Source organism: Natator depressus, chromosome 19, assembly GCF_965152275.1.
Source record: "Natator depressus isolate rNatDep1 chromosome 19, rNatDep2.hap1, whole genome shotgun sequence".
Classification (NCBI taxonomy): domain Eukaryota; kingdom Metazoa; phylum Chordata; order Testudines; family Cheloniidae; genus Natator; species Natator depressus.
This window is the reverse complement of record NC_134252.1, coordinates 4,402,555-4,416,123: the sequence shown is the minus strand read 5'-3', so window position 1 is coordinate 4,416,123 and position 13,569 is coordinate 4,402,555.

Below are 13,569 nucleotides of genomic sequence, written 5' to 3'. Positions count from 1 at the left end.
TGCAGCATAATTAGCTCCATCGCAAGCTAGCTCCAAAGAGCGATGCCGTCATTATGCCGGGGACAGGAGAATTCAGCAGGTCAAGCTGGCTCCAGCAATATGATGCATTTCACTTCGGAGAAAGAACATTGACCACCCGGGGTTAGTTTTATCACCGGTCACCCCAGGAGCTTGGAGGCACACAGTGATGCCAAATGATTGAAGCAAACACCTTTGGGCATCCATTTGTTTCTGGTAATTAAAATAAAGCCACACAGCTCAGATGCCACGCTCTTCCAAGGAAGCAGATGCATATGCCGTGCCATGACATGCCATCCAGAGTGTAAACTCAATGGTAATTTACATTGTATCCCAAGGGGTGGGCTGCTGGGAAATAAGATTAGTTGGTTCTGTTTGTTTAATCGGGGAGGAAGGAACCAGTCGGTCCACTGATGATGGGAAATGTGGTCGTGCAGTGAAAGCGCTAGGGACCCAGGAGATCTGGTTTCATTTCCCAGCACCGCCAGTGTGTGACCTTAGGCAAATCACTTCCCCTCTTTGCATCTCAGTTCTCCATCTGGGGATAATGATGTTTCTCTTAGCATGTCTTGTTTGTTTTAAGCGGGGATCTTCAAAGGTGTCTAAGGACAGTAGGTGCCCACTTCCTATTGACTAATTCCCGAAGGCCCCTTTGGAAGTCCCATCCTTAGCTAGTAAGCTCTTCAGTGCAGGGACTGTCTCCTTCTGTGGGTCTGTGAAGCATCTAGCATAATGGGGCCTTGGTCACAGCTGATGTCTGTCGGTACTACCATACTAAAAATGCACAAACAACTTTGACTGGTAAGGCTTTTGTTTTTGCTTTTAACTAGTAATACTTACTACCTACATTATACAGGTAATGAAATAGAGAAAGACCTTAACAGAAAACTCCAGGTCCCTGGAACCCAGATTTTGAATCCAAATCAAAACTGCAGTTCTGGACTCTTTCCAAACTTTGCAGAAGTTTGGACCTGGCTGTGAACTTTCCAGCTTGCACCTGTCTATAATAACAGTCATACCATTTGCTTCTGTAGCATCATTCATCTGGGATCTAGGAGTGCTTTGCAAACATGAAGTAATTAAGCCTGCCATTCCCCCTCTAGGGTAGGTATGATACTTTTTAAACAGGTGTGTAAACAGAGGCACAGAGAGTGCAAGTTTTTTCATGTTCAAAGAACTTTGCAAACATTTCCCAATTAATCCTTAGACCATCCCTGTGAGGTATTGATCCATTCAAGGACAAAGCAAAGTCATTGGCAGAACCCGACCTCCTGGTCCCCTCCTCCAACTAATGGGCACAGTATTGTCAGCCTCAAAATGTTCAAAAAGCACGAGTCAGGCTCACCAAAAATCATGGGATAAGCTTTAAAATCATAAGATTATGTAAAAATAATAGATTTGATACTCTTTTTATTTGCCTTCTCCTATTTGAGCCTATAGGGCGCACGGGGGGTCACATTTTGAAGCTTTCTCTACAGTCACGAGGGCTAGAAACTTACTTTATCTTTAAGAGTGGTGGCTGAAATCATCACATCCACTTAACTCCAGGAGCTGCGGCTTTAAGTAAAACAATAATGATCATGAGACTGAAGACATAATCATGAGAGTTGGCAACGCCAGGGGCAATATTAGCTCCTCCTTTATTCTAGGCTTCTCAGAATCGGAAATGATTAGATTTAAGCTTAAAAATGTGAAATCCATAATTAAGTTGGGAGTAAAGGATATTAATAAGCAGCTGGATATGGCAGTTGTTTCTTTTTCAGATATGTCACCTGGGTTTTCCCTTGTTAAAACCCAGGTATTTGGTATGCCAGATATTTAGATAGTTTGTGTAATAACATGCTAAGGAGGGCATTTACAGCTCTCCGCTTGCAATCCGTACGGACAGCCTACTTAGAAGGCCAATATACTGGCACTAAGAAATGTAACTGTCTCTGCCCATGTGTCTTAGGGCGGGTGGAAGACCTTCTCCATTATTTATGACATTGTAACCTATATTGCCACTGGACGTTAAAATGGCTTGCTGTGTTTTTGTCCCAGATGCCTTTTTTCTACAACCTCAGAAAACAGAATATTTGTTAGGAGCTGACGATATACCTGCGATCCAAGTGGTTGCTCTATTTGCATGGGCAGCCGCTAAAAGAAGGAAAAGGCAAGTGGCATGGTAACCATATACAGTTTAATGGTCTATGTCCTTTTCAATCTTACTTATAACTCTTTTAACATTTTAGAATTTTAGATTTAGTGTTAGGTTTCATTATCATGCTTTTTGGTTTTTTTGCACCTTGGCCTAATAGTTGCTCCTCCTTCCATCATTTGTGGGGATACAGGCTTGGGATTGGAGATTCATTTGGTTTAGGCTTGCAGCAGGAGTTGGAGCTGGGAGAGCAAAATGGTTGTTCGGAATCCTGCCGGATTTAGATAGCACACGCTGATGGCAGATGTGTCACTCTGCTTTGAAATCCCTTTGAAGTTTTGCTTTAACAGTGCCCTATCTAATTTTCCTGTCAGAACAAAAATATTGTTTTAGCTTTGCTAACGGCCTTCTGCGCTGCGCTGCTGGTCTGAGACAGCTGGTTAGAATTGTTCATTCAGTTGGTGAGTTTAACTAAATTGGTGTATTTCACATATCCATAGCACATCATCATGGACCGTTCACAGATGATTTTTGGGTCATGGTGACCCTCATATGGCTTTGTGTGAGTCTTGTCGCATGATGCTTCCTCCTGGGTATTTAGTCGAAAACACTTTGTCCCAGTTATTTCCTACTGCAGTGTTATGAGTTACAGGGCCAGAATCTTCAGTCAGTGAAAACTGGGACAGCTCCACTGACTTAAATGGAGATATGTTGATTTACAAGTCCTTGGCATTATTATTTACTCCATCTGAGGATGTGAACTGTGGTTTCCAACTCTTCATGTACCAGTCCAGACAAAAGATCCATGACATTAAAGCTCCATGGTAGAAGTTCATGACCAAATGAGATGTCACTTGGACCATCAAGGTCTCTTAGGCTGTGAAGAACGTCCCAAGGGCAGGGGTGTATATTGGTCCTTTCTGTTTGATAGCTGATTACGCAACCCAATTTAGTGAATAGTTGCTTACAGGGCAAAGTGCCACTTAGAGATGTGGAGTCCAGGGCTCCTGAGTTCCTGATTCTACTAGTGTTTATTTGGCACTGTGACCCTTGGACAAGTCACTTCACCTCTCCTCACCTCCATTCACTTAGAAGTAAGCAGGGGTAATAATAATTAATGTCCTTCAAAAGTCTGTTGGGAGGCTTTGATGATATCCATAAAAGGCTTTGGATGAAGTTGAATAAATACCTATATCTACGCACACTGTGCATAGGCAGGAAATACCATGGCCCCATTACCTCAGCTGGGGTAAATCAAAGTCACTGGAGCTACACATATTTACCCCAGCTGATGATCTGGCCCCATGTAGTTTTAAAAACCCAGTTACCTCCTAAGGAGCATCGGAGCCTTTTATTGGCCTTGAAGAAGGCAGAGTTACATCAAGTTTGTGAGGTGCTAATTATATTTTCTGCCGAGTTCTACTTACACTGTTAATTATTAATTAATCTCACTCTCTGTTTTTAGCAATTACCTGCCCTGAATCACCTTGCCGCTATAACTTCCTGGTCCAGTGCCAACTCACATTGCTGAAATGCTTTGGACCAGTTTAAGATATTAATACGAATGTAATTCTACTTGTGTAGTTTTGACTCACTTACATACTCATGACATGTCTTTCTTGGAGGAGGAAAGGAAAATATGTTTTCATTCAGCAGATGGCTCTCCCCCACCCCTTTTCTTTTTTGTTTCACATCAACAGCCTCATTTCTTCCTGGAAAGGAGAGTGATGTAGTCTTCCCAGAACAGGAGCGGGAGACAGGACTCCTGGGTTCTATTACCATCTTTGCAAAGGGGGTGTGGTCTAGTGACTCATGAAGAGAACTGGAAGTCAGAGCTTCTGGGCTCTCTCCCACAGGCTAGGAGCCTGATCCAGAAGCCATTGAAGTCTATAGAAAGACTCCTGTTGACCTTGGTGGGGCTTGGATCAGGGCTGTCGGGGCTTAGGACAGGCCAGGCTCTCTCTTGCTTTTGTTCAAGCCCACAAACAGCACAGAGACCTTTATGCTGGTAAAACACCCAGTGCTGTTTCTTTACAAAGTTGGTTCCCACTACCCTTCTACACTATACAGCCATGTGCCTACAGTCTTAGGGTGCCCTCAGCACTTAAGGCAAGCAGGGGAAAGTAATCTCTCTCTCCTTCCTACTTCCTTCCTGTGCCTTTTTGTATCCTCTGCCTAATGGCTTAATTAGCCTCCCAGCTCTCCTCCACTCATCAATTAGCCTAGCTCTTAACAAGGTCTGTTCTGCAGTAATTAATTGGAGTTGTAGCGACCAGAATGCTGGTCAGCTCCTGTTGCCCAGCACTCTGTCACAGGGCTGAACTGGGCAAATGCAAAACTTGTGTTGATTTCACGGGAACCTTTCTGTAGCAACATGGGTGAGTCCGGAAACCTCCTTGGGTCTTGCTTTCCTCATCTGTAAGAGTGGGGCTAATCCTTCCTGACTTCACAGGGGCTTGTGGGGCGGGGTTAATGTCTGCACAGACAGTAATTCTGCAAGCTTCCCGCTCACTGATCTGATGGTCAGAGCTGAGCAAACACTGAACAAGGACATATGAGCCCAGCCTTTGCAAGGACAGGCCCTAGGCCAACCCCTGGTGCTCTGCCTGGAGGATCAGGTTCCACAAGAACGTGATGATGCAGGAAGATCAGGAGCTTAGGATTTGTGCCAGATCTTCCTCCTTAGTAGACCCTGATTCTGCCAGCAAGCCCACTGAGGCAGAGCCTTGACATGAAGGTAGGTTATCTTCATGTCCATTTGAGCATAGGGAGAACATGTCATGGCAGCAAGAATAATAATGCTGAAGGATGGCATGCAGCTCTGTCAGCAGGGAGGTGTGTCTCTCTCTCCCCCACCCCCTTACACACCAGTCTACGTCTCTGTCCCCATACACACCCATCAGTCTCTCCCTATTCAGATCTATCTGTCTATGCCAGTGTTCTTCATTGCAAGGCCCGCGAGCCAGTGGCGGCTCCCATGGACCCTAAGTGCGGCTCCCTGTTGATCGTGCTCTCCGGTGGCGCAGTGGGGCTGCAGCTAAGGCAGACTCCCTGCCTGCCTCAGCCCCACACCACTCCCGGAAGTGGCCAGCACACCCCCACAGCCCCGGGGGGGTAAGGAGGAGAGCAGAGGTCTCAGCACGCTGCTCCTGCCTGCAAGCACCGTCCCCGCAGCTCCCATTGGCTGGGAATGGGGAACTGTGGCCAGTGGGAGTTGCGGGGGTGGTGCCTGCAGAGAGGGGCAGCGCACAGAGACCTAAACAATCCCTAAGAACCCCAGCACTCTATGTGACTAGATCTCCACAGCGTGCAGTCTGGGACTGTGGTGGGCCCGCTGTGCACCCCTGACTCTCTCCCCCTCCTTGCCCCTGCTTGCCCCCCCTTGCCGGGAGCCGATCAAAAAAAAAAAAAAAAGCTAGTTAAGCCAAAAACAAGCCCAATTTCTGCGTTTTTTTCATGGGTTAGGCATGTGCGCCAGGGAGGGATTTGCAGAGTGAGCCTACCCTGCATTCACCCCACACCAGTGACTTCTGCAGCTCCTGTCCCATGGGGCTGGCTGGGCTCAGCTCCCTGCTCTGGGCATTGCAATCGGCACTTGCAATAAGTGCGCCGTCAAAACATGCTTTCTCCTGAGTGGCTATTCTGAGACGGCCTCACTGCATGGAGAAGTACTGCAGGGCTGAACTGCCCTCTTGGCCCTAGTGAAGATACCTCTCCCAAGGGAGGGCTGAGACACCTAGGGCCTGATCTTCTGCTGCTGAGCTTCGATAGGGGTAGGGTAGAGGCCGTGGTGGGGAGACCACGTGTAGGAATCTAGTGTGGCTGCTGTCTGAGCTTCACCTGTTCTGTGCGTGAACAGGGCTTCAGCGACCAGAGCTGCTGAGCCATCACCTTTAACCAGCGACAAATTCCCGCGCATGCTGGAAGGATGGGAACAAAAGAAAAGAATGACATCTGGAGAAAGAAGGGAACAAGAAAAGAGCTGAGCCAGATTTGAGACTCAGAGCCAAATTTTTTCTGCAGGCATAGTTTGGAGTGAGCGCAGCTGCACCAGCGTAGGCCAGTATAGAGTTTGACCAGCTCTGTTTCCCAGCTGAGCTGCCTGGGCATCAAACCATGTCTTGACGCTGTTTGGAACCTGAGGCTATGAAGTCTGGAAGGAGGAGTCACGTGCTCTACTGCTGAGCCGGTCCGCAGCTGCCCAAGGACAAACACCGCTGACACCATGAGCTCCCCAAAAGGGCCCTTTTTGTTTGCCAGCACTTGATAGAGTCAGCCCGTGGCTGCCTGGTAGCTGAGGATCAGGAGACGTGATGCCGTCTTCCTAAGCTCATTCCTGCAAGGTCCCCCTCTCGCATGGCATAATGTGGCACATAACAAATAGGAGGAGCGGGGAAGAAAAAGCCCCCATGCATCAGAACAGTCTATGCCTAATACGCGCCAGGCTAGTCCGCTTCCTCGTTAAATTCCTTTTGCGTCTCACATGGCAATTATTCACACCAGGAAGTTGCCCCAGAGCCGTCCCTCTTAGCCACCCAGGAGAAAAAGCATCTCATTTGTGTATGTCAGATCTTCCCAGCCAACGGTGCCGCTTGCATCCGCAGCTTCATTTGTGTGCTCAGGCATGTCTGAGACGTAGGTTTCCAGGCACAAGATAAAACCCTGCCGGGCAGGGTTTTCTGCCAGGCCTTCCTTTCTTCTGCATTCCAATGGCTGCTTCCCCACTGCTTGGCTACTTGTCAGTCGGGTGGGTGAACAAATGTCCGCGCAGCTGGTTGCAATGAGAGACAGTTATAGAAGAGAGCAAGGCTAAGGATCCTCCCCGGCGACAGCCGGACACAGCTGTGCTTGTCCGATGTTGTGCGTGCCCCAGCCCTCTATCAGCCTCGTGCAATAGGGTTAAAGGGCACGCTCCTTGAGGAGAGGACATTGGCGTAGCTCCAGTGAAGATTAGGGTGCGGCCCGAGATGCTGATTCCATCCTGTGTTCCCTCGGGAGTAACATAAAGCAACCAAAGGGGCCCTGGCTGAAGCTCATCAGCTGCTTGCTGATCTGTTGCAACAGGCAGGGAGGTGGCTCATGGCTCCCCAGTTCCGAGTCGGATGCAGCAAGGAGACTGTTTTTCCAGGAGCAAGGATGCAGAAGGGAATTGTCGGGGAGCAGCTGTGGGTCTGTATCCTAGGACAGTCCTTTGGGTCTCAAAGACACACCGAGGGCTTGTGCTATCTCCGGCATCTGAACAGCATGGTGGGAACCCTGCTGTACTTGGGCATTTATCCCTATAAACCCATGCCTTCGCTGGGAGACGTTTCTGTGACCAAAGCTACTTGTGCGGATCCACATCGTCACGCGTGCTTGATAAAGAAGTTCTCGCATTCTTGCCTTCACAGCTGTTTTCAGGTTTGGGAATCATCCAGTCAGAGAACTGAGACGTTGCCGTGCTCTGGATGTGTTAAAGGTATTTAGGCATTGCTCAGCGTTGCAACGCCTTACAGATTCAGGAGCCTGTGTCTCATTTTCAAAAGGGATTTTGGCACTTAGGAGACAAAATCCTATTGAAATCTGGGCCCATGTGCCTTAGGCAACTCGTCACACAGTGCAAAGTATGAAGAGCAAACACTTAAAGCAAGATGCATGGGAAATAGTTAGAACTAAGACTGGGAATTGGACTCCATGGCCACACAGGACAGGTCTTGAATCTAAGCATGTAGGAATAAGTCTCTGCTTGCTGCTCTCTTGCAGAGCAGGCGGGTGAGGTGGGGTATGGCCGAGCCTTGGTTCCACCCCCCATGTACCAGACAGTTCAGCTAAGCCAGTCAAGCAGCAAATCAGGAGCAAAGGCCTGGCAGAGGGGTGCCTCCTGGGGCTAGTCCTTGGTTAATGACACTTACACACTTAACAGGCACAATCTAGCCCTTAGTGAGCAACCCACAGGCCAAGGCACCTTGGTATCAACCATGTGCTGAGTATCGTTGAACAGCAAACACAGTCTTCAAAATAGAAGCCTGGTCTCAGCTCCTTTTCCAGCAAAAAAACCAAACCAAACCCAGGCTGAAATCGCAGATTGGTAGTTCACTCAGAATCGTTCGCCCTGCTCTTTCTGCCCCATGTGAGAGGGGACTCACCTGTCACTTATCCAGGCTAAGATCCTGGTCCCACTGAAGTCAACGAGAATCTTGGAATGGACTTCAGTGTTGCCAGGATTTTAGCCCCTCTAGTCTATCCGGCCTATTTGAAGGGAGTGGCTTTTCCGCAGTTAATCAGTGATATTCCTGCAAAGCAGGTTGATTTTAGGGTTCTGGGCTTACAGCAATGTTACTCATGTGTACTCTGCCTCCCCACCCTCGTCCGCAGTGGGGAACACTTATATTCAAACCCCAAAACACAGTCTTGCAATCATCCATCACCCACCTGCAGCCTTCGAGCAATCTGCCAGCTTGCCCTGTAAGCTACCAGAAGAAGCCTTTTACTGCAAAGCGGATAAAGCAGGTGCTGCCCAGCAGGCTGGGAAATAGATGCCCTGGCACCGTCCAATTGCTTGGCTGGGCAAAGGCTGCTCTGAGCGCTCTGGAGAAAGCCTCGCTTTTACGGTGCCATTGTGGAAGGGGATGGCTGTGACTCCGGACTCCGTGGTGCCTGGAATCAGCCAGCTGACTTAAATGCAATTGCATTATTGTGCCTAGTTGATGCTCCTCTCTTGTCTTTCTCCCTCAAGGAACATCCTCAAGTCACATGGGTCCGAGTGCTTTAGGACAGTTGCGTGGCACTTGCACCAAATGGGGAGATCATCTCTTGAATCCGAGCACTATAGGGAATGCAGTGGGCATTGGAACCGAGAGGCTTGTCCGTGGCCTCTTGACAAGTGAGGGACCTCCTGGGGCATCTATTTGAAAGCATCAGTGACACAGCTTAGCAGGCGAAACCCTCAGCGTGTCTAATTTTGGCATTTACTTTTGGCGTTTCCCAACTCCCTCTTTGCCTTCAGACCCATCAGGAATGAAATGGGATGCATAGACATGGCTCAGAGCCAGACGTGTTAGTCACCTGGGGATGGAGCCAGCTGTGAAGGGCACTTACTGTTTACAATCTCCAGAATCCACACCTGAGGCTGGTGGCTGCTTGGCGGATTAACGTCCAAGATTTAGCCTCCACACCTCTGTGATACCAAAGCAAGAACTGCTTTCATCCGGGGGGCTTATGAAATTAACTCAGTACAAAGATGAAAGCTTGGTCTTGTGGTTAAGGCATCGAACTGGGACCCAGGAGATCTGGGTCCAATTCCCACCTCTGACACAGGCTCACTGTAAGATCCTGGATAAGCTAATCACTCTTGTGTGACTAAATTTGTCAGCACAGGGACTGAAGCTTGCTATGTGTGTGTGTATTGCACCTACCACAATGGGGCCCCAAGCTTGGTTGGAGCTTCGAGGTGTCAGTGAGAACTGATAGCAGTTTTCAGGATTATGAGTTTTATTGCTCCTATGTACATGGCATGATTAACCCCACAGCACTGACTGACCTCCCAAAGCTCTATCCCATCCAGTGCTGGGCTCAGTGCAAAACCTGGGGAGAGTTTCTTGGTGCAGCTGCTTGTCTGGCTCTTCCAGAGTCCTGGTTGAGAATATGGAAGGCAAATGTCCCGAGGCACTTCTGCAACCAGCAACCACCAAAGTCAGCCATTGAAACTTCAGGTGATGAAAAGTTACTGTGACTCCAGGATTTTGTGATAGCTCTGAGGTGGCGGATCCCTGTGCATTTACCCAACCTTGCTCTGGTAAATGTCAAAGGTGTAGGTGTGAGTTGAAGAAAGGCTGAGAACAGAGACGGACACCTCTGCTTTCATTCCATCTTCTTCCCCACCCTGAGCTTCTTATCAGCGAAGCATGGACACTCCACCACCGCCTTTTGTTGTCTGGGCTCCAAGTGCTAACCAGCCATGTGCCCTGATCAGCGATGTCCAGCATGAAATGGGCTAAAGGCAGCCAGGAGAGGAGAAGTTTTACCTCTGCCGAAGCATTGGCACGCAGTATAGATCTGTTATTTTCCAAAGACATCCACGCAAACTGATATAATTTGAACAGATACGTTCTGTGCCTGTGAGGCTTACAGTAGGCTTAACAGCTGAGTTTGATGGTAAACCGATATGACAATGCATATGTTCAAAAACTATTAAGAAGTTAGTAAAGATTTACTGCCAGCCAAAAAATAAAATTTAGGAGGAAGAGGATGAAAGTGATTGCAAAGTCTAGGCTTGTGAGGGGACTGTGGTTGGAGGAATTATCTGCATTTGTAGCTTGTCAATAGGCTGGAAAGGGGAAGATCAGGCTTTCTCGGGTGTATCTATTGGTCAGCTGAAATGGACATTAATGGTAAGCTGAGTTCCAGAAGAACTCTGTTCATGGAGCCATGAGGATGTGAGCGAAACCCACAAGAGAAAAGGGAAAATTGCGTTTGAGGTCGGAGGATATAACCCCCTCAACTCAGTGAAGATGATGAAAAGCAGAACCTGGTGGCAAAGAGGCAGAAAGAGCGAGAGATCCAGGTTTTCAACCTTTGCTCTGAATGATCTTTTCTTAACTTCGATTCACACCTGTTGGGCCTGATTCTGAGCTTATCACTTGGGTAAATCTCTGAATTCATTCCAGCAAGAGAGGAGGAATGAAGTCCATAGCTTCGTAGCTTGCTATCAAGTCTAGGTGCTTAGATGAAGTTAGAGTATGTGGGTGCAGAACTGTACCCTGTATTACCAGTGGAGCTGGTAGCTTTACTTACTATTAAAGTTGCAGACACTTCCCATTATTATAAAACCCTGTTTTAGTTGCTTCTAAGTTTGCCAAACTTTAAACATGGAAAAATTAGGATGTGATCATGTCATTAAAGATTGCCTCATAATGCACATGCCCAAGAGGGCCAAATGAAGGTTGCACAGGCAACCTTAATTCTGGCATTTCCTAGCTTTTAAGTGGAACCTTAATGTTCTGTTAACATAGGTTTCAGTGTAACTGTCACTGGAATTGACTTTTTAAATGAACTTCCTTTGTTATAGCATCCAAATATCCAGGGCTAGTTCCTTATCTTGTGTAAATCAGTAGAGCGCCATTGAAATCAATGGAATGGTGCTGATTTATATCTGGCCCTTTTAAGAAAACAAGAATAAATCATTACCGATAGTGTGTGTTAACGTCTTCCTAATGCTGCGCTCATCTGATCATCCATCATTGTCTTTCCCTACATGTATGTTGTTATTGAATTTGTAATCAATTTGAACCTCACCCATCACTGATGATTACTGTCGTACACTTGGAGGGCAAAATGCTGTTCTCAGCTATGTAGTGGGGCTATCATGCTCCTATTGGATTGCAATGATGTGGTCGACAGTTTTAATATGTACTACAGTAGCAGCTGAATCCTCCAGCATGCTCAGTGCAGTACAAACTCTTAGTAAGATACAGTTCCCGCACTCCCAAAAAAACAGAGTTCACCATTTAATTAGAGAAGACAGACAATCAAGCATTATTCATCTCATTTTACAGATGGGGAAACTGAGGCACAGAGAATACAATTTTCAAAAGCACACAGGGGACACAGAAGCCAAAGTTCCATTTTGAAAAGTGACTTAGGCACTTAGGTGCAGATTGTCAAAGGTATTTATGTGCCTAACTCCCACTGACACTATCGGAGTTAGACATCTAATAGATTTTGAGGATCTGGGGTCTAAATCCCACTGACTTTCAATGATTCCTAATTGCCTGTTACTTTTCAAAATGGGACTTAAGCTCCTTAGTTCCTTAGGCACTGTTGAAAATTTTACCCAAGCGAGATTAAGGGATTTGCCCAGTGTCTGAGAACAATCTGTTGCAGAGCCATGAAGTGACCCCAGATCTCGTGGGAATCCACTCTTGTGCCTTAGCCACAGTCTCACCCTTCTCCTTTGGCTGATTTCCTCTCAAAGAATCCTAACCTGCATTCCACATTTACAAAAACCGCTCAGGGTATGTCTACTTTGCACTGTAAACTTGGGTCTGTAGGACCCACACTTGTGAACTCAGTGTTTCAAAACCAGAGCTTAAGCATCCACGCTGAATAGTAAACCCGGGTTTACAGTTGCTGGCCCAGGTCTCACAGCTGTGCTAACACCTCCCTACTGCATTACACAGACTTTCTGACTGGGGCCTGTGGCTTGACCTGCGTCCACACTCCAAAAGGACAGGGCTTGGACTGAGTCTCAGCAGGAATCAGACTGTGACCCACCCCTGGCACTGTTTGCGGGCCTGAGTCCAGAGAGGTTGCTGGCCCGAGACAGACTGATTTGTGTGTGTATGGAAGGGGGTTTGAGCTCAAACCTCCATTAGAGCCTGGGTTTACGGTAGAGTGTAGACATACCCTAAGCGTATGTGATTTATACCTCTGGCTGGGTTTCAGAGCCCAGGCTTCAGCCTGAGCGGGAACATCTACCATGCTGTTTTTAACCCCACAGCCTGGGTCTGGCAAGCCTGAGGTCAGCTGACCTGGGTTTTGAGATTTGGCGCCAGGGGTTTGTTTGGCTTTTTTTTTTTTTTTTTTTTTTGCAGTGTAGACATATCCTTAGAGGCCCTGGTAAACTACTGGGTCTCCTGTCTGGGCCGATCTTGCTAACAGGAGACAAATGCAGCTTTGCAATTTTGGTTTGCTATCTCTCCTTCACGAATGCCTCCCCAAGGCACAGCAGAGCCTGCAGACCCCATCGCCAAGAAATTCCAATTTTCATCTTATATAACAATGTAAATGTAATAATTTCATCTCCCGCTCTGATTGTTACCCAATCGAAGTTTAGTAAAGGAATGGGCCATTAGAGAATTTGCTATGGCAGCTGCTGGCAAGGTTTAATATGAAGTTCGGTTTATTGTCAGATTACTATTAATAACATTTCTGATTAGGGACTAACTTTTCTCTGAGCTGTATAAATGTCACGGAGAGATTGTTTGGGGAAAAGGAAATGTGCTATCCACTCCCCACCCTCAACCTGTGTGTCGCAGGCACTTCCACATGTTACAATCTTCCCATTGTTTTTCATCCTATTGTAGAAGTGCTGCAGAGGTGACTAATTCTTGCATAAATCATTGCCATGACAACACCTGTAAGATGTGGCCAAGTGGAGCTAAAGCAGTGAGATTCCTTTGGCTCAGCCAAGGGGCTAGAGTAACACAGATTCATGTTAAGTAGCTGTACTAGGCTTTTTCTTGCTATGAAAGAAGAGGTGATGAGCAATGTAATTTCATTTTTTAAAGAACCTTTCTTGGTTTCTTTCTTCCTTCTTGAATGGCACTCGCCTACTACCTCAAGAGTAAAATAAAGGCCCAATACCTATATCTTGCACCTCTTTAAAGTAGATGCAGATACCAAATGCATCCAAGCAGCCTCACGTGTAGATTATT